We start from the raw sequence: 22,600 nt of genomic DNA on the forward strand, positions 1-22,600 counted from the left end.
TCTGATGTGTTCCTCCTGCATTGAAACAAATTGTCCTGATCATGGAATGTCACACATTTAGGAAATGCAGTTTTTGTTTTAGGATTTAAGATTTCAAGATCGAACCGTTATATTTGGTATCGAAGCAGTATTACACGAGTCTGCTTCAGTGGACAAAATCTTTCACTTATAAAACCCCTTGCAAACTTAATGTAAGATTTTCTTTGAAGACCTTGAAAATATGCAGATTGCTAATTGAGTTATCGCTCTCTCCATTCGACATTGAAGGAATCTGACTTACAGAAAGAGGCCATCGAAATGTGCTTGAAGGCCAAAGTGCATTTTCAAAGAAACAGCTGCTATTTCAGCGAGCCAGCTGTCACCAAATATCTAAACATTCGCGCAGCTGTTGGCCCGTTATTGCTGGTATGTTCCCTTGATCTTTCCTCAATCAAAGGTTGACGTGTTCAAAGCTTAGGAAACCTGGTTTAGGAGCTACCTTAGTGTTAAATGTCATATTATATTCAACAGGTTCACATATGGATTATCAGTTATTTTAAAATGGCGTGAGTGTAAATGTTGTATTAAGAAAACAAGACATCTTAGAGAACTCTGTTTATTTCTACAAATACGAAGATTACAGGCGACACATCTCAGCAACAAGGCACCAGGGCCAATGATGGAAACAACAGGGGACTGTTTATATGTTCTTAATCGGCATTAGTAATTACACCGCGAAGTTATTACTATCGCTATACAAGGCTGCTTTCTGTGTATCAAGATGGTGGACCGCTGTTGGGGGCTTCCTGGACCATGACGCTGTCTTCATTCTCTACCCTTCCTCTACAGACGGGTCATGACTCCAGTGCCTTGCATCGGTGGAGTGTCGCCTGACTATCTCCGTATCTGCGGAAATAAAAAGAGAAATTCCGTCATGCTCAACAGTTGGCTTTCACCATACAAACTTGAGAAAACAAAAATTGCAACACCAAACTTTGTCCAGTCCACTTCAACTACATATCTTCTCGTTAAACTAGTCTCTACATCATCGGACACAACAGAAAGATGTGTCCAGTGATCACAAGTTAATTTAGAAAGATACTTACTTTTTTGAAAACGAAATCTTAAGGATTCATTCCAGAAAATAAAGTTTATCTTCTCCAATCCCATTCCCTCTTACTAGCCCACCTCTGTTCTTTTATCTTCTAGGTTTTTTGTCACTTGCCCCCTCTCTCTCTCATTACAGAAGCAGTTTAGGTTCTGGCAAGTGTCCAATTCACAGTACATCTTCTTTTTCATCTTAGAAGTCGATAATTCTAAAAATAAATGCTTCTTTTTTTCTTTAAATTAAAATTACAACGGACGAATATTAAGCGTGTAATCAAAACCAATATGCAGAGCACTATTCCTGTATGAGAGCCGAGAAGGGTTTTTTTTAATCCCAACTACAATTTCGTTGATGTAATGTCTCATTCACCAAAGTAGAGTGTGGACTGGTGTTACCATATTCAATACTGAAAGTAATTAAACTCCAACCCCACAGCAATACTAAACTTGTAAAAGTTTTCCCCATAGTTCCTAAGTGACGTCATTACGATCTACATTTAAATATCTACCAGCATGGGGCTTGCACGTGCGAATTACGTAAACAATAGTTAATAAGCCCCTTAAATGAGATATCGCCAACCAAAATATCTTAGTTTACATCCCAAAATCCACCTCTATTATTCGTTTCACGAATGCGCGAGCCCTGCTAGCAATCTCTTTACAAAGTCTCTGACGTAACACCACGTCAACACGGGCCTTGGATTAGCAACATTAGATTAAGTGGACTGACTCATCAGCTTTTCCTATGAGGCAGCTCATTTTTATCCTTTCACGTACATTAGAAATTCCATCACTGCGCATGCACTGTATTAAAATAATGAATTGGAATTTTGAAATGGATTTAGAAGTAAATTTGTTATCGAGGATATTTCGCAAGACTTATTGGGTAGTTTCTTTTTATCTTGTTCTTTATTTTCCCCGTGAATTTAAATTAAAAATCTGTGATCCACTGAATTCCCAACTGGAGATTGAGTCCATTTATTTGTGGAGGGGAAAGAAGGTTCCTATGTCTGGAGAGATAAAAACAAGATAAAATGTTTAAAGTTTAAAGTTAGATTTCAAAGATGGAAGATTGTTTGCTGGTTGAATATTTGAAGAATATTTGCCACATAGCTTATAAGAAATTTGGAAGTAAGTTTGGTTAATTAAAGATGCCAATTCAGAGAGAACGAGAATGACATCAATCTTACTACTTGACAGATAGGAGCGAACACCCACTCTGGATTCTAGATATCCTTATCTAAGCTATTGGTTACTTGGATTTGGTTATTGAATTCTCAGATTAGGTTTCTAACCCAACGATTCTTAGAGTTTGTCCAGATTAACCTGATGGCCAAAACCATAAACAAAATTACTATAAGTAACTTAAACAAGACAGAATAAGGAAAGAGCTTTGCAGCACAGTCTCCAGACATGAAGAACCACAGGAGTTTGAACTGGATTCATGATCAAAATTTGATGGAAACGGTGGAACTGTGATTTCACCGGACATCGAGGCTAGTATAACAATAATGTTTAAAACTATTAACATCGCTATATAGTACTAATTAAAATTTTAATTGTTATTATACAGTAAATAAATTTATAAGATTATTCCATCAACATATTTTTCCTAACTTGAAAAAAAAGGGCAAAAAGAAAGCTGGAATTTCAGATACTTCATAAGGAGAGCGCATCTTCATCTTCAGTAGATTGAGCATAGTTAAGAACAGTAAAATCTCTCTCTCTCTCCAGGAACGGTCTAATTAAGAAACCACTCTGGACCAAAGCTAATCATGCGGTCTTCTGTGTGTAACCATAGCAACTATGCTTACCGTTTAAGGATCGTATTGTTTATCTTTTCGGTGCGATGTCGTAGCTCCATCTAAGCATCCACAATCAGATGAGATGAACCCGCTGCACGAGTGGGTCAATTAAAAAACCTTTAAAAAGTGAGGGGCCGTAAATATCGGACAGTGTATCGCGATGCCATTAGCGTAGTGGAGCTCAATGACAAGATGCTATCGCCAGTAATGACATCTCAACAAGCTTCCGTGGTCCAGCTGCCATTTTCTCCTCTTCGTTGACTCTTACACCTTATCACGGCTCCGTGTAATCTGCTCGTACGTGACGGAAGCATCACTCACTTCTGGCGAACAATTTGCGCGTGCCTTGGCTTTTGCTTTTCTTATCGCACGTTCCAGGTAACGAGAAGTCTCTTGGTTTTATTACTTTTTTTCCCCTCCCTGCACGACCACCTGGGTACTTTTGCTAACTACATTTTGAGGTGGTCTACCGAGTGATGGAGAAGTTTTTTCTGGGGAAGGGAGCGGCTAATATAAATAGAGAGAGAGAGTTTTCTTTGACGCTTTGCCAACCAACCAACCAACTGAACTATTCTGTAGAACGCTAGTTCGACGGTGTTTCTTTGGTTCACTCGAATGTTTTAGCGATATTTTTGGTCCGTACCATCGACACAAGATTGGCATCTCGGCAATGGATAATTATCAACAGAAACGAATTAAAAACTTAGGATCCGAATGCGTCTATACTTTTTAAGCAAGATGGGCAATAATGACTCTTCTGAAGAGATTCGGGATCAACCTTCTAAGACCAAGTGTGCAAATGGTTCATCGTGATGATTATAGCCGATATTATCTGCAAATTAAATTGATGCTGTTGATTTTTCGCAGAGGCAGCTAATACGATGAAGGTACACCCGTGTCTGTAAACTGTTGATATTCTATGGTGGCTACGCCCGCCTGTTTGGTGGGAGAAGGATCGTTTATAAAAATGCCTTTCGTTCCAAAAGTCTTTGCCACAGCAATGCGTGATACTAATGCTGAGGTTAAGATCGTGGATCATAGATTGGTCTAAAGATTAAGGAAGAAATTCTCGGCAATCCTTCGTGATGCACAACATGACCAAACCGAAGAACTCTTTTCAAAAGGTAGCACATAAGACATTAGGCAAGATATTGTGTGATGTCTGCTTTCACCTCCTCTAAGGTATAAATATTACTATGATATTCGATGTACTTTAGAAATCCCTAAAGCCAAAAGTCAGAAGAGTTCAAATCAAAGGGATCAAAGTGGGTTTCTGTCTGTTGTTCTGTATAACAGAACAACAGACACACTTCAGTTGTTTTGTTATACAAAACAACTGAAGATTTACAGGAACGATTGGAATTGCAGATGAGAATAATTGAGATTTCTTATATCGTTTCAAATAAAACTAAACAACTCAAATACTTTATTTCACTTCCAACTGTACAATGAAATTTCCTTCACTCAAGATTTCTCTCTGTACACTTCTTTGCTGAAATCTAAGTTTACGAAGGTATCCATCATCAAAATAAAGTTGGATCTTTTCAAGCCAGACATCATTCAGGTTCCTGCCGCATTCAAATGTCTGGAACTTAGAAAAAAAAAGGCTGCTTTAACGCACTACTCTTTTAATAAATTATCTTCGGATGAACTTTTGACTACAGTTTTGTTTTCGCATTGATTTTTAGCCGCCCTGATCTTTATTTTTCAAGTTATCACCGAGAAGAACAGGGCAGCTTTCTTCTTTACTTATGGGAAGAAAGTAATGCCATCTACCTAGATGATCGTCTAGGATACGGATAATGTTTTCTGGGAACTCCGTTTCGTATGGATTTTCAGATCTTCCGACTATTGCAGACTGCCTGAAGGATGCAGTTGTAAATAATTGAGGACATCCAAGCGTGGGAAGGAAATCCCACGTGAAAAATAGACATTCCCTGTGGAATATGGAAAACCTAATCGGAAAATCTTTATACAGCTGATGGCATCATCGATGATGGTATTCACAAGGCTGTTTGAATATTGTTGTTGGAAATGAGGTGGCAGTTTGTGTACAAACAGTTGGATTTTTTGTTGAAGAGAAAGAAGCCTATTTTTAGAATAAATTTCCACTTCAGTGAAGAAAAAGAGCGCCTACCATTGTGAGAGGGTGGAAGTATGACTGAATTCTAATCTTCAGATTAAGTTAACGCTGCCTTAATCTCAACGTTCTGAATTTTAACACAGTTAAATCTTAATCTTATTAATTGTAGTTGCTTAAACCTTAATAAGCTTTATCTTAAGATAAACTTAAGTCTTATTTTAGTCTTAGTATTTTCAATACCTTCTTAATCTTAAAGAAGATTAAGCTTCTTTTTAATCTAAATACTTATAATATATTAGATGGAGTTTCTAAATTTAACCGAAATTGAAATCAGAAGAGGTTCCAAGTCCCAAAGGTAGGTTTCCTTTTGTGCGTTTGATAAGGCTTCGCATTGGACAAAGAGGTCGAGATGCATTTGAGATTCTACGTTCTGATGGATGGCTTTTACCACACGCATCAGTTACTTTCTCTTGTAATGCGGCTGGAGATAAAACATTCATGGCCTGTAGAAGTATTAAAGTCACTTATAAACGTGTGGCAAAAATCCTCTACACCTTCGGAACACGTGCAGCAATAAAAGTGATGATGTACTTCGGATGGCACGTGCCGGACAAAATTTCCCAAGTTGATCATTTTTCTTATAGATAACATATCATCTTCTCCCCTACTGGTGTCATTCAACGTCTCTGTCTCTCTGTCTCTGTCTCTCTCTCTCTCTCTCTCTCTCTCTCTCTCTCTCGGAAAGAGGTTGGCTCATTGCCATCTCATCTAAAAAGAGTGGCAGAAAACACCAAAAAAAGAAATCAATTAGTATAATTTATAGTGTGAAAACTATTTTGGGAAACCCTTAAACTCTCGTTATGAGATTGTAATACACCGAATTTATGCTCTTCGTACCATTCATTGATTGGAAAAATAACTTTCCTAAATGACTTGAAGTTTCTGAGTACTTCATTTCCAGATACCAGCAAGTACAGCCATTACTTACCATATTTATGTTGCTGAATAAAATTCCAGCTGTGCAGAGAGTAATTCTTCTCTAAGTTACCTGAAGGCACAACAGGAAAGAACAGTTTATACATTTTAGAGATATATATGGGGAATACCAATACATCGTTTTCTACCTCTTTAGGACTCCGCTTTTTCTGAATCCACAAAACGCAGAGTGGCTACTGCTCTGCAGAGATTCAAACTCTTCAATAACTAATATTAAACAGTAAGGAAGTGACAGTCAACCACTATTAATCCATCTGTGATCTGGCAGTTGAATAAGATTGGACTGATAAGCAGTAGCTGAGATAATCTTCTGAGCTGGTTCTCTATTTTTGTATGTTCTGTGTCCAACAACTCGACAATCTCCAACAAATTTACACCACTGTTACTACTTAAAAAAAAGCTTTCCACTGTAGCCCACTTCCATTGTCATCCTTAAATAAAACGAAGGCAGGACAGTGGCTCTGATAGCTTTTACACCCGTATGGTGAATGTCTGAGGTTTGAGTCTTTTGATTCCCATCACAAACAGGAGGAAGTTCTTAAAACTGATTTTTTTTAGGTTTTTGCACATACCTTGTTTTTTCTGACCTAGAATATTTACGGTTTACAGATGCTTAATGGACTTATTTGGCTTAGACGCGTACTCTAAGGAATCCCTAAACACCGATGTCTGTTTTGGTGTCCGGTCTTAGGAGCTGATCTAGTTAACTCTTGTCATAAACTGTCTTCTTAATGGAACATCATAGTTGCAATCAAAATGTTTATTTATTCAATAAGCGCATTGCCGGCCCATCTTCGCCTTAAATACAGTCTCAATCCTTTTGTAAAGATTCTTCATCCAGTTAAGAGTCAACTCACTTCACTTTGTGTAAACTGCTGTTTATGTCACCAAGAATTTCTCAGAAGAACAAGTTAAAACATGAAATCGGTTGGTTTCGGGACCATGACAGTATTTGGGAAACCTGGAAGTTTTCAAATTCATATTTGAATATCACATCTGGAAAGGCGAAGGGAGACTTGCCGGTCTACAAGATGTCTCTCCAACGTTCCAATGTCTTACGATGGTTATTCCAGTTCACGTTAGGTATTATTCAGCCACCTTTCACCGACATCCGCCCAAAAGAGTTTCTAGAAGTTTGGATAATCCCTTACCATGGACATGACATCACTTTTGATGTCATTCCCATGGTGATGGATGATCTCCTTTGATGAGGGATGTAGGAGAGCATCTCTCCCATGGTGAGGGATGATCTCCTTCAATGCACTCCTTTTCTTGTGTTTCTATTCACTCTGCCGGTGTCAGAGGGAAGTACCAAAACTTTTGAAAAGGTAGCGTACACTCGGATAGGAGATCGTGTTCATTTGATTCTGTTCCTTTCCAAGGATTTTTTGCTTCAATATAAAGTTGAAAAAAACTGTTCAACCATCAGCTTTCTTTTCTAACATTATTAACCGAATCATAATTTCCTTTTACTGCTTCTTCTTTGAGTTTACTTTTCTTCTGTTGTAAAACTATTAAAAATCTGATGAGTTTTAGCAGCATTAATTAATTCGCAGACTTACAAGAGCACAGTCATTACTGCTGAACTCGTAACGCCTTTTGTACGTTCCACCACTCTGCAATAACAATTTTTTCTTCAATTCCTTTTCGGTATTGTGTTGCTGCTCTTTCAAACCACTTTAAAAATATCGATTATTGTCATGAAAAATGCAAATTTAGTTTGGTCCTTAAATTAAGACGCATGACTTGAATAGGGGCCCCCCTCAGTACTCGCAGAATTAAAAAAAAAAAACCAGCAAAAAAGGAACATCTTCCATTGTCAATGCAAACCAAATATAGCTAAGCCTAATCTTATGGAGGTTTCGATCGATACATTGATAATCAGGGGCATGTAAATACCCATAACAACGTTGTCGTCTGCGACAGATGGTAACTATAGTTACCAACTGTAATCAATGAAATAAAGTGGCAACTTCCGTGTAAATCACTTTTAAGAATACAGTTATTTTTATGGTTTTATCCAAATCATCTTTGAAACTGATACACTGAGAATTATTCTCCTTTCTCTAATGGATCACAGACCACAAGTATAATCGCGAAAACCCAAACCGTCCAACCACCAGACGTCTCTGGGCTCGATGTAAAAATAAACGTGTTTTTTAGTTCGTTGCGAAGTCTGATCTCTTGGTTTGCTTTATGGGATTTTAAAGTTTATTTTGGCCAATGTTAACAGAAACTGCGACACTTGGAATTGCACTGGCCTTTCCCTTTGGTGTTAGAAACATTTAACATCCATTTTACGAGGCATGTTTATCTTGCTTGTCTCTGCTCAACTGATCTATGAATTTTTATAGGGCGCTGTAAATTGCGTAAGAGTAGGACTCACTGTCAACACACAGATGTTTTAGGATTCATCTAACAGTAGGAAACCAACGCTATAATTGCGCTTATTTCTCAGTATCCAACTCGAAGAATTAACGCTGGTCCGATGCCAAGAAAATTCTTTTCTTTGTGTTAAAGGACATTAAGTTTTAGTGGGTTACATCCGTAGTAGTGTATGATTTCTCTTCTATTTCTGGCAGCGCTTTTATTCTGGTGAATAGTATTTAACAGATGGGTAACTCTTGTTCACTATTTTGGAAGAGTTGCTTAAATAAATAACGGATGTTGTCTTGAAATATTCAAGGAACTCGTACTTGTGATTATAACTTTTTCATTGGATCAAAGGACCCCGATATGTATACATTTTATTTGATTCTGCTTCGTAACCCAAAGAGGTTCATTGTTTTGCGTTAATGAATCTACCATTCGCATTGAAAGTGCACAAGGGTCGATTTAGATTTCTCCTCATCGAAAACAAGGCCATGAGATCTCAGTAGAGTGTCCCTGAAGTGTTTGGCATCATTTTTACTGGAGATCTTTGATCTTGGCAAGGAATCCAGCTTATTTTGGCTGCTGAAGATTCAAGTTTGAGCAGAGGAGGTGGAGGGTCGTCAATATACAGGAAACAGTATACAAAATACTGACAGATAAATAGCATTTGGCCAAAATTAAAAGCAGTTTTAATCCACAATACATTGAAGGGTTTGTATTTCCAATTTGGCTGAAACTTGAGAATAAACAGCTAGAACACGAGGGATAAACGATTCTGTTTTACGACTACACAGCCTTAGAACTAGGAGTTGTTCCCTCGTAGCGTTATATTTCGTAATAGTAAAAATAAGCCCATAATACCGTGTCAAATAAATCGGTCACACACACACACGCAGGCTCGCATAAATATTTATACACCACGTACAAAACCTGCGTGTCACATAAAACCTCCTTGTAATGAGATCCATTCTAGGATGTCCCCGGTTAATTTTTTTCTCTCTCTCTCTCTCTCTCTCTCTCTCTCTCTCTCTCTCACACACTGTCTCTTTCGAAGTATGTTGACTATTTGTACAATCGTAGCAACCGTTGCTAACAGCAACATATGAAAGCTGATGACACGTTGCAATTCGACTAACCATTGCAGCAATGAATAAACGAACACTTACCATTGGTCGATAAAGGTTTTGTAACCTAAAAACAACGCTTGTTATGAGATAAATATCAGTACAATTACACTGCACTGTTTTACTAAATTTAAGATTTCTTGCACACTTTGAACGCCCAGTGTCCAGAAGAGAGATTAATATCTTGTAGATTTATTGTAGAATGGTCACATGCATCTCTAAACTGATTAAAAAAAAAAATTATAGCTCGTTGGAAACGCCATAAACACCCGAGTGGTTCTAAAAATATATCATAATATATTTATCTACCACTAGATGGCGACACTGTACGCATCAAAAATGGATGTTGCGCGCGCGAGATGTAACTCTGAATTTGATGGAATGGTAAAAGAAGATAAATTCGATTATATCTCAAATGATGAAATTGTACTTTCTCTGTTGCTATGGAGAAGCATCGATGGAGTCTCTATGCATGGTTATCTAAACCAACACATTTCGTGATAATTGGCACAAGACGATATTATTTAAACGTGTAGGTTCTGACGGGGGCTTGGTTGACAAGCCAAGAAAACACGACATTGGCCGCTTGTCTTCGGTGTCCTGTTAACGTGCGTCTCCATGGACACATTATTATTTTTCTCCTCCTGTTTTCCTTCTTGTTTATTGTGACGTCCGGTCACGCTCCACTAGACAACACACTTGGCTGGACATGATTCCATTTTGGCAACTTCCCAGGTATTGTAGCTCTTGGTACATCTCCTTGCATCATTTAAACGAAGAAGAAAGCGTACAAAGCCGACGCACCACACTTCCAAACGTGGAATGAACAAATTTTAGACGAAGGAAAGAAAGAAGGACGAGTTTAAACTCAATTGGGTGTGATAATGGGTGTTTGGAAGGTAAAATTCTCCAGTGGTTTACGTAATGGAGTACCGAGTGGGTAATAATAGTCGGAAGAGTTATTTTCTTTTGTTGTTTGGAAAGAAACAGAAAATAAGGCGTGCGTGTGATGGATGGAAGTTTGTAGCGTATGATAGTTGAACAAGTGACTTCGACAGAAAGAATTAAATCCTTTGTTGGGCTTTTTAACAACCCATTATCGAAACAAGTGGGCCACTGAGAGCATTTTTAAAATAAATAGAGTGATATTCAGTTTCTAATAGCGAGAACACGGTGTCGTTTGAATAATGGATTTCTTTTGTGTTTCTGATGATAATTTGAAAAGTTGCTCATTTGGGAAAAGGATGTTATTACGCAGAAAGGGATAATTAAAGTATATTAAGTCACATTAATGTTAAATGTTTTCCGTGGAAGTGTAATTTACGTAAAAACTAAAGAAATTTGCTTTAATTAAAATATCTCTGAAGAAAATGCAAAGTGGCTGATGAGAAGAATGGGGATGCTTAATGTTTTAACAGCAGTCGGTTTCTTATGAGTAATAAACACTTTCAAAAACGCAGAATATTTAATTTAATGCTTTTATTTTTCTAATACAGTCATGGGGTTGACGCAAATATACTTTTAATCGCAAAAATTAAAAAGATAATCGATTTATCTAAGAAAATTCTCATTTATACAAGAATAAAGTTGTTTTTACGACTAATAATTAGATCCAGTTCTGACAAGAGCAGCTCAAAACTTAACCAGTATTAGGGAGATTAAAATCTCAAGAGATATGTGCTGAGATTAACTGTCAATCTGTAAGAAGCAGCACTGCTTTATAGGGTAGACTACAACCCGGAAAGAGCAGAAATCTAATCAAAGTGCACACACACGCCAAGCAATAGCGCGAGTTCCAGGTACTTTGTCAGCCGGGTCTTAGTGTCTGAAACAGATTAGCACGTAAGATTTATAGAGCAATGTTTTAAGATTACAATAAAGGGGTGGGAGAATCTATGAAGGGAAAGTAGCTGTACTAAGATGGTCTCAGTTAATGTTGGCTCTTGCTGATTAGATTGGAAGTTATTCGGGTAATTTTAGAGTCCTCCAAATTACACTGCTTCTAGTTTACTGCTTATTTTAAAGCCAGTTTTATAATTGAGAATCTGCGAAGAAAGTTATGAATAGAATTTTATCCGCTGCTACTGAGAGCTTCACGCTCCAAATAGGATAATTGCAGATGTTAGTACTCTAGAAAACTGATGGAACCCTCATAAATACACTCTAGCAATTATTTTGTACATCTAAAGCCAATATAACCTCATTTCTTTCGCTCTCCATTCTTCCTTTTCCCTCTCTCTGCATCTACGTTATTTGGCGATGATGCCTGGAACAAGATTTGCCAAAGGTTTCCTCAGTAGCTTCGTTAATAATGTTTTCTCCTTCTGCGAGCACAAAGGAACTTTGCTCTTGAAGAACCAACTAACCATTGTTGTGTGTCCTTTGTGGCGAGAGTTAAGTGAAGGATTTTAATGAGTGTTGCACATGTTATACCAAAATAGTTCTCCTTTATCTTTACTGCATCAAAGCCGACGTTGACAGCAGAGTACAAGTGTAGTTATCACGCTTGTGTGAGAGAAAGTTGTGCAATCATTCCATATTTCTATCGAATGTTAAGGTTGTGGCTAGAGAAGTATTAATTGGCATTTGTCCGCAGTTCTTACTTTGCTGTTATAGAATGATGTAAACTCACGCTCCCTCTAGTGTACTTTAATTAAAAATATTGCTAGGCCATAGTAATCTTCAGTGAATATAGCTTAGATGCCATGATTAGCTCGTATTTTACAGTTGAGAGAATGTAATTAAGCTTTCTTTGTGTTCCAGGTGAATCGGGGACTGGATGGACAAGGAGAACATGCAACTGACACTTGAGCAGAGGGAAAAAAAAAGCATTTTAAAGGGGTTGTGGATGCATAGGAAAGTCTAGCCTTCGTGGGAACTTCGATAGTGGACTAATGTGCTTACAAACATGACTATTGTTTAAAATATCAAGAACTGGAAGCCAAAAAGTACCGAAAATGTCCCAACTGCCAGAGATTGGAGAAAACAACCATTTGAAAAGTCATCAAGTAGTGTTTTCAAAGGGATGCATGAGGCAAAGAGTTGTCAGCGAGAGCCCTCATGAACATCGGGCCAAAATCTATAGATCGTGCACCCCCTGTACGTTTTTTTCGTGTGGGGCTTCGTTAAAGGTATATATGCTTACAAACCTGGGGAAAACGTTGGAGCGACATATGACCCTCCGTATCACCAATCTATTTCTTTCTAATAATCTGATCTCTCCAGCTCAATATGGCTTTATCCAGGGCAGGTCATGTGAAGATGCCCTCACTGACATGATCCTGCATCTGGAAACATCGCTATCAGAGCATGAACTAGCCCTTTCATCGACTTCGAGGGGGCCTTTGACAACTTTTGTTGGGAAATTGCCTTGGAACGCCTTCGAGCAGCTGAATGTCCACATAACCTCTACTGGCTCTTCAGGAGTTATTTTTCTGAACGAACTATACTAGTAAAATCAAAGCACCTCCAAGTCCAATGGCCAATCCACAGGGGTAGCTCCCAGTGCTCGGTTTTGGGGCCTCTGGTTTGGAATATGGTATTGCAAACCTGCCTTAACAACACCTTTGAAAAAAACAAAATCATCGCATTCGCTGAGCAGCACTCCAGAGCAGGACTAGAATCAACAGCACAGCGGATCCTCAATAACCTCATCTCCTGGACAGTGCTTCAGATAAATCCTACCAAATCCAAAATGATGGTTTTTTTAAAACCAGGCTTGATCTACGAAGGCCCCCCTCAGGTCAAAATCAACAGAATCCAAATACCTTTTATTGACCAAACCAAAATCCTTGGAGTCATAATCGACCACCGGCTATCATTCCTCCTACATCTTCAGCATCTTAGTACAAAGACCAAGAAGTTCACATCCTCCATTGTAAGAATATCCAGGAGAGAGTGGGAACTATGAAGGCGTACCCTGCTGCTCTACTACAAAGACGTTTTTCTCCCAATTGTCTCCTCCGCAGCCGGGGCTTGATTTCATCGAGTTCCTATCGTCAAAATGAGAGAGAAACTCAATTCAATTCAGAGAGGGATGCTTTTGACAACCCATCGGGTCTGCCGTACAGTCTCCACAGCTGCAATCCAAGTAATAGCAGGCACCCTTCAATTAGACTTATACATAATCTACAGAAGCCTTTGCTACCGACTCAGGAAAAGGCATTCCTACCTTTATTCTTGACATAGAACTCTCCTTAAATACAGATGTTAAAAGTGAGAAAGATTGATGCTTAAATGAGCTTATTAACGTGTGGCAGACCAGATGAGACACCTCAACTGTGGAGATGGTGACCAGAAATTTTCTACCAGAGGTGACCTTTGTGATGCCCAAAAAGAACAGGATCTGGTTCTCTCTGAGTCTTGAATGCTCGTTCCTTATAACTGGGCATGGATCACTTAATGAAAAACTTCATCAATTTAGGATTATAAATACTAACTTATACTACTGTGGACAGAGAGAAAATTGGCACCACTTAATATTTGAATGTGTCCAGTATCAAGAACCCAGAGACTGCCTCAAAAGCAAGAACCCTGATTTCTCTCCAGACCAGGTCCATCAACTTATCAGCACCTCAACTAACCTCGCTGCCTTCCGACGCTGATCACCTCGAGCCTTTACAATCCCAATAGGGTTATTCGGGAAGTCAGCGAGCAAGAAATCGCATTCTTCCTTGACAGCAGATTTTAGCTAATGTAGGAATGTCGGGAGGACACTTACTTGCAATTTTCCACTCCCAAGCATCTCAGGCACGTTCACTAGGGATTCAGGCGTGTAAAATTGGCAAGCTATGTCTCCCGCCACCAAAACTATCCTTTTTTCCCCATCTGGTAGAATTCTGATATCATGTACCCCATTCTTTCCCTACGTAACACCATTCGGAATCACTATACAGGTTGAATCCCGATTCATGTTTGTTCCTCAAAGGATTATACGATTGCTGCAACAGAATCAGAGTGGGAAATATTCGGATGAGTGCTCTGATGGATTCTACTACACTTGGTTCAAGAGCACAAGAGGGTACTCTTCTTGTACCTTGTGTCCTTGAACACTTCTTTTATGGAATGTATTCTTACTTGTTCCTGTTCTGATCATTTTTATTCAACTACTGTCTTCATTGTAGCCGTTATCTTTCCTCTGTTAGGCATATTCACGTAATTCCAGGCTTCAAAAAACTAAAGACAAAACATTAATCTATCAGGTACCATCCATCAACATACTCAAATACTGTCGCTAAAATCTTTGTAAGGTTAATCAGCGTCTAGCTTCATTGTTTTGTCGATAGTCTTCAATACGTTTTTATTCCTAAAAATCCACGTTCTCCATCTCACCATATTTAGCCATTTTTTACGTCTTTGATAAAAGTAAACAAACAGATTCTCCGTTATTCGATATATCCAAGAATCCGATCGATTCTGTTCATTCCAATATCCTCCTCTGTAAAAGAAACGAACCCAGAGATAACTGTCTGTATGTGCAATGTTTCTCTTTTCTGAAACTGCTTGAATAGTTGCCTATTTCTTTTAAGGTTACCCTTCAACTCCTTTTATCGTACCACAAAACATTCTCCTTTGGTTCCTTTCTTTTTATACCACAACTAAACGATTTTTCGCTCTGTGCTTGTTCCAGCCAACATCTAGTGGCAAACTGTTCGCAGATGAACTGAAGCTTTAGAAGATTATTTCACCTTCTTACAGTAAGCTCAGAACTGTTCCATTTATAGCTGAATAAGAACAACATGTTTCTCGATCCTTGTGTGTTTTCTTTTCAATTAAGATAAAAATCTATATAAAACCCGTCAGCCCATATATAACGTATTGCTAGCGTCAATTGTAAGGTGTTACAAACATCCTGGTTGGCAAAATAAAATAAATTTAATTGCTAAATATTAAAAGAGCAATGAATCCAACGTTCTTTACTTGTTTCGGGTGGAATATCACAACAAACGACTGAACCCGGTTCCAGTGCTGTCAACAAAAACAAGGAGGTACGGTTACAGTAGGAACATGAACACTGGACAAACGTTGCCTGCTCTGACAAATCCCAGTTCCTTCTGTTTCACGCTGATGGGAGGATCGAGATATGGCTAAAGCAGCATAAGTCCATGGACCCCACAGTGCCCAATGTCAACAATGCAGACTAATAGTGGCGGCGAATGGCGTGGTACACATTAGGTCCCTAATACCATTGGAGCAACATTTGGATGCAATTCAGTGGAAATTGTTTCCATCAGCCGCATCTCTTCATGGCTACAGTATATCCATCTGTACAGGCCAAAATTGCAGAGCTGATTCCAGGAACTGAATGAAACTGAATTCAGCCTACTCCGGTGATTTCTCAACTCACGAGACCTACATGCAATTGAGCACTTGTGAGATGAGGTGGGATGAGCTCCTAGTAGTAAGGATTCGCAACCATCCAATTTGCAACAACTGTGGGAAGCAACTGAGTTGAACTAGAGTCCGTGCCACAAAGAATCCATGTTGCTCTGAGGACTAAAGGAGAACCTACTCGCTATTAGGTAGGTGTACCTAATAAAGTAGACACCCAGTGTGATGGACCATCAGCAATCAAAAAGCCCAAGAAAACACAATTCCATTCTTATGACGTTGTGACCTGCAAAACACAGAACTTACAACTGAATGGCTCTCAATCAGTTTCCAACTGACTGCTTAGAATAAAGCCTGCACCAAGCCTTAAGTCAATGTGTTCTAAGAGAAAATGGCGTAATAACGAAAACACGTACTGCGAATATCGAAATACGCGAGTATTTTTAATTAATGAACGTTTAAATATTTGTTTATACATCTTTTTTCTGTACAAATAACGCGCCAAATGTTTTCTTTTCAGTCTTTATAAGCAACATCGCGGTGTTCGAACATCCGCAGACGAAGTACCCCCCCAAGAAAATGGTTACACGTTCGAAATGGAGACGAGAAAGGAGTGGTTATAACTTCTATGCGCCAAGTAGTCATATCTGCAGACCACACCTGTAGTACAGAGAACAGAGTTCAATAGATTGGTCTCGTGACAGCTGCCCAAGGCTAGATGTCCCAGGAAGATCGATGAACAGTCTCAGCAGTCAGACAACATGGCGGCAAAGCTAAACCGCAATGTGTATTCGTGTGTACGATACCGCACGTATTGATTTCACGTTATTTTTGATATGTGGACCACATATACTCGTGCAGTTAGCCAGCAGGGCTCTACACACTGCATACTTAAAAAAAGGACCTTTTTTTTCCTTTGGGAATAAAGATGAACCTGAATTCTGCAGCAAGGCATATTATTGTTCGCAATCAGCAAAGCATATTCTAAAGTCGTAACCATAGTTACTCCATTTCGATTCTTTTTTACGCAGAGAAGATTGGCAAAGGACCAGAATTATTATTCCTTTAATATTTTCAAATGTATTATTTATATTAAAGATTTATTTTCTGAATATTTTTATTCTCCACTTCTTTATAACGATGATTTCATTGCCAGTGAAATCGGATTCATCCGTTTTCATCTTCAATTAATTTGACATTTTCTTTTTGAAATATCCTTCGTTGTCATATGAATATGAAAATCAATATTTCTGATCCCCCTCCCCTGCCTCCTCCGACATTAGTTAATTAGATTCAACCCACCGTAGGAACAAAACACCAATTGATCAACCATAGATATTAGTCGGGATTAGTATTTTGCAGCGCGAATACATCAGTCAAATATCTCGTGCTACTGCATTCTGTTTTAACCTCCCAAAAGCCAACCGTAGACGAAGTTTAGGGTGTGGCACAACGGTCAAGGAAAGAGATCCGGTAGGGCATGAACACTTCTGGGAAAAATTGGCAAGTCCTGAAGATCATAATTATCCCTTCAGTGTTCTCTGCAAACAAGGACTATCAGTATGCGATGCAAAATTGAACTCGAGCTTCATTCATCGAAAATTCAACCTTAAATATCAAGTTTACATACACTCAGAAATTAATATTTTCACTGAATGGGCGAGCATATTTTGCAATGACGTCAGGTGTGGGGATTAATGCAAAAACTGGTACTTTCATCTAGATGATTCATTGCTCAATGTTTTTTTCAATTTTACATCAAAAATCTATTTCTTTTATTGGCAGGTTTTGAGACAATTTTGTTTAAATTATACGCACAAAATTACGGTGACTTGGACGAAAACACTTGTACAGGACGACCCTTCCAATGGTACATCTGTAGCTCACAGCTCCAACAGACAATGCCAATAACACCACCCCTAATTCTTGCATTGTGGAATGATGGTAAGAGGTCTTATGACGCCAGGAGTTGTGTACATACTGTTTTAGTCCGACGGTCGCGTGTGGGCTTGTAAAATTCCAGGAGAACGCCACATAGCGAAGTACATTGACCCAACAGCGAAGTTTCGAGGTGGAAGTGTAGTAAGCGTGGTGGGGGGCTGCTTTCCTTGGCTAGGTCTGGAGCCAACCATGGGCGTCGGCAGAAACAGTAGGGAGAGATAGTTGCGTTGCCAGGAATAATCATGGAGGGACAGGAGGCCAACGGATTTAAAAGAGAAATATTTGTTACTCTTATTTGAAATGATATTAATGATAATTTTAGTGGATGAATAGACCTTTTCTTATTCTCCCTTAGGGCAACGCCCATGATCGTATTTCTAGGATCCTAACTGTTCATTTCATTGATTTACTACAGTACATTGGTACTATACCCTACATGGACAATTCTGTACTAAATGCTTTGGGTTCTTCATGTTCCAATATAATAGCATTCCAGGGATTGTTAGAGAACGATGTTCCACAATTGTTGTGACTGGCACAGGGACTTTACTTGCATCTCAGGGAACATGTTTGGAATAAGTGAGAAGAAGGATCAGACCCAAACAACACGGCCCCTCTTTGGCTGTGCAGCCAACTGCTCTGAAGAAGGAGAGGGAGAAACACACCGGCGGCCTGCCACTGTAAGTTGGTCAAAAGTATTTTTGGATGGGTCACAGCTGTCATTAAAGCCAAAGGTGGTCCACTTGTTACTAATTTCCTGAATGATCATCGATTTTATTTGAAAATCGCTCATCAAAATAGTTATCAGAGCACAGCGTATACAACACTGAATATTCCTTGTTTCTGATGATACAATAAAAGGTATGTTAAAAATGCTGAAGTCTGACGATTGCCTTATACAAAGGGATAATCTCCTCCTTATCCCTGCCAGTAAAATTCCCGATTTATTCAAGGATATCTCAAAGGCCTCTTTCACTGGTGCCGTGGTTAGCTGGGAGTCAGCTGAAGAGATATTTCGGAGGTGTGGGGGAAGTAACCGGAATCGACCTTGTTAAGTTTCAACAGCTATTTTCGTATTCCTCAAATCTGAGATGAAGTCTTCCAAAATGGGTCTAAGAGACTCCTCCTCTTTTTGTTGTAAATAAGCGTTGTCTTTAATTTTGAGCACCTCCGACGATTGATTCTTCTGTAACAGTAACACCAAGATATTCTTATGTGAGTATCCATAGTGTTGATACTTCTTGACAAAATCGGCTTTCTGAGCAGTGTAGACAGTTTGCCAGAGCAGCTCATGGGGTCTTGGTCAATGGTATCAGGAATTTTACTGGCAGGGATAAGGAGGTGATTATCCCCTTGTATAAAGCAATCGCAGTCTTCACTTTGAGTAGTGCATACAGGTCTGGAGGCCTCATTTTAGGAAGGATATAGAGTTCGTTGCGCGAGTACTGAGAAGGGAAACAAGATTGGTGAGGGAACGAAGGGGTCCTCTTACCAACAAAGGTTTAGTGTCTGCAAATTGCAGCGTCTAGAGACTAGGCACCTGCGAGGTGATCTCATTGAGGTGTTTAAAGCTTTGAATGGATTGAGCAGGCTCAATGCTGATGGAATTCTTCCTCTTGCTCAGACTATGCACATGAGGGGCACGATTTCAAATTGAGGAAAGACGGTTGTAGAACAGATTTGAGGAAGTTTGCCGTTAACCAGTGGGTGGTGTTGATTGCTGGAACAAACTTCCATCAGTGGTTGTGGAAGTTGATAGCTTTAATAAATTCAAAGAAGAAGTGGACAAACTTTTGGAGCAAATGAAATGCCTGAATCTGCCAAGTACATTTATTCTCATTTCTCTATTAAAGTATACTAGAAACTGGAATGAGATGATTCCCTGCAAATTTTATTAAGTTTTAATGTTGAGTATTTTAGAAGTATTCGTATACTTTCAGCAGCCTCATATAGATGTAACAGAATATTTTTTACCTCTCAGTATATGTATTTTATGACCTTATCTGTTTTCTTCCGAATCTTCTTAGATTTCCTTTCTCAGAATATCTGTATTTCGAAGAATATTCTTTACTCATATTACTAATCTCAACCTTAAATTGTTTTAAATCTGATATCAGATAAACAGCTTACTCAGTAGCCTCCAACAAACGATTTCGGGTGAATGAAATCTTTCATCGTTTCAATGGAAAATATCGAGATTATGCAACCAGTTCTGAAAACGTTTCAAGTGTTTATATATCCTCTCTATCTTTGTATTTTCTTCGCGAAAAGCTGTGAACAGAAAATGTAAATAAGAAACGATTCTTTCCAAGAATAGAACTCAAGCTACGAAGATATTCCTTATATTTCTTTTGCTTTTGAAGCGAACATGAAGTACTTGCAAATGGCATTTATCTTTGATGCACGCGTACTTCGCAATCTGTGTTTTGATAGTCTTCATAAATATTGCAAGACTGCAGCAGTTACCACAAACGTGATCGGACCGATAAGAGGATTGCAGCAGTTTCTGTGAGTTAATTAAACGAAGTAATAATTAATGAAAACTAATGAAGGCGAATAGGAAACTGAATACTGTTTATGAAGCTATTATAGAATTCAAAATGTTGGGACAAAGATGTCAGACACGTTAAAAATGGCAGTAAAATACACATATTGGTCAATTTCTAGTGGATAGATTAGTACTGTAATAATCCAAAGAAGATGGACGTATGAAGCGTCCTTGATGAACATCAGATACGATAAAAGACCATGTGCTGAATCTTGAAGGATTCCATCGTGATTCCATTTATAATCAGCCTTTGCCACCCACGGTTAATGTAGTCATCATTCTTCCAATGCTTTGCGGACTCGATTCCCGTTGGGGTGGAAGGAACTGCTATGGTTCTTTTTCCTCCATGGTTCATTTTGTTGTTCTTGAATGACGGTTGCAAGATTTTTTCCTGGAAACTCGGGTTGTTTCATTCCACAGAATAGACAAACTCTATGGAGAACGCACGGCCTTGGGCTTCATGGCCTTGGTTTCCTCAGAAGTTATTCTAAGCAATCTAACCCTAAGCAATGCCCACCGGTGGTACAAAAGTAGAAAATGAAATCGAAAAGGATAAGCATTTATAACATAACAGGCTATGTACAAAATATCTAGCTGATAGAGTGGCTGAGGCTTTTAACAATTACTAGTAATGATCCAACAACTTTTTAAATTTAAATTAACCATACAGCTATTATTATTCTTACCCTTTTTTCACCAATAATCCATCAAAGTGGGCAGATAATGTTAGTCATTCTTCAGATACCTTAGATCACTAGTTGGTGAGTCTCTTCTGCAAATTCCTGTTTCACGAGATCATAAGCCTCGTGTCCTTAATAGAGAAACTTGCAATTACTACCATCGTTTTGACTGTGTTTTTGGCCCATTTGAACAGTTTATTGCAGTACATTTCTGAGAAACAGGATTATACTCGGGATTCCAAATCCTGTTTTTCGTTGGATTACTTACTGTTTAAAATCCCTTATTCTAACAGTTGTCTCAGATCGTATCACTGAAGTTATTGTAGGAATGAAATCCATTGTTCTACCTTTGGATAAATCGGGCGTTAGTTTTAAAATCTTCCATTTTATCTCAAGTATGGTTTTCTCCAAAGTGTTCAGCTTCAATTTTGGTTACGCTAACGCATTCAACAGATGTAAAGAAGATATTAATAAATCAGAAGAGAAAACTTGCTTCCTGTCCAAATGGTAGTCAATCCATTTGGCTTCTTGCCAACGCTACTGACCACGACTTCCGCCCATCCATACGTCCACCTCGTACCTAAAGATAAAGTTGACTTATTAGCATCTTACGTTCCCAGTAAATCTTGCTTTGATGATCTCAATAATTCTCCTCCTAATCTACCAAACATGTTCCATTCAATGACTCTCTTGGTTTTCCGACAAAAAAGAAAACGATTAAAAGGATCCTAAGCACTTGTCAATAAAAAGGGGGGGGGGACTAGGTCCATAGTTAACTCCAGTTTTGTGTAGCTTTTTTACATTCTTATTCCACTGCTTTTTCTCTTCTGCATGGGAACGTTCCTCATATCTAGCCAATTCCTATGGGCTGACCACGTCCCTCTCTTCCAATTATTGCTATTACACTTACAACAACCTTTCTCAAGGTAATGGGGAAATCCATCAACCAGTAACTCTCATATCATCTTGAAACATTCCATCTAATTATCGAATTTTTCATAAAGATTACATTACTCGTATTTTGACTAATTCCATGGAAAAATTCGAAGAAACTCAGGCAAGTTGCTAAAGACATTTGTAAGGCTTTTTTCCGTATTTCGCGTAATTCTTCTAAGAAGTGCTTCTACCTTATATTCCAGCCTCATCTAATTCTGGAGTTCCCATTTTTCTGTTCTTTCACCCACTCTTTCTCTTGAATAATAATGACCTTCTCCCATTTAGGGGAAATCCTCTCCATTTTCCTGATGATTCCACTCTAGAACGAAGTAAAGTAAAATAGTTACGACCACTGTATGGAAGATAATAGTTATCTATAATGTACATGGTTACACATCACTACTGAGTCCTTTAAGGTGGGTCTTTTCATTCCAACTAAGAAATACTGTTCAAGGTTTAGGCCTAAATGGATGTGGGATGAATTACTGAGGCTAGTGGCAGAGAAGAAGAATGTATAGGATGCATATAAAATATCAGGTGACACAGAAGCCTATGGCAGGTATAAACAAGTCTGTAATCAAGTCACAAAGGAGGTTAGGCAGGCGAAGGCAGATTACCAGAAATCTTTGGCAAAGGATGCAAAGAAAAATAGCAAAGAGTTCTTTACTAATGTAAATTCGAGAAGAAAGGGGATGAAT

At 38.6% G+C, this 22,600-nt stretch overlaps 1 long non-coding RNA gene across 4 annotated transcripts in view; it reads right to left on the reverse strand.

Annotated features, from left to right (window-relative positions):
• Positions 1–637: 637 nt before the first annotated feature.
• Positions 638–22,600, reverse strand: part of LOC150077263 (uncharacterized) — a 218,924-nt gene continuing 196,961 nt past the window's right edge. For all 4 annotated transcript variants that reach the window (XR_016547675.1, XR_016547676.1, XR_016547678.1 and 1 more), the window contains exon 2: positions 638–885. This is a non-coding gene — a long non-coding RNA (uncharacterized LOC150077263). The remainder of the gene's footprint in view (positions 886–22,600) is intronic.

Source organism: Mastigoproctus giganteus, chromosome 12, assembly GCF_048544385.1.
Source record: "Mastigoproctus giganteus isolate SK-2022 chromosome 12, ASM4854438v1, whole genome shotgun sequence".
In the NCBI taxonomy this organism is placed as follows: Eukaryota; Metazoa; Arthropoda; class Arachnida; order Uropygi; family Thelyphonidae; genus Mastigoproctus; species Mastigoproctus giganteus.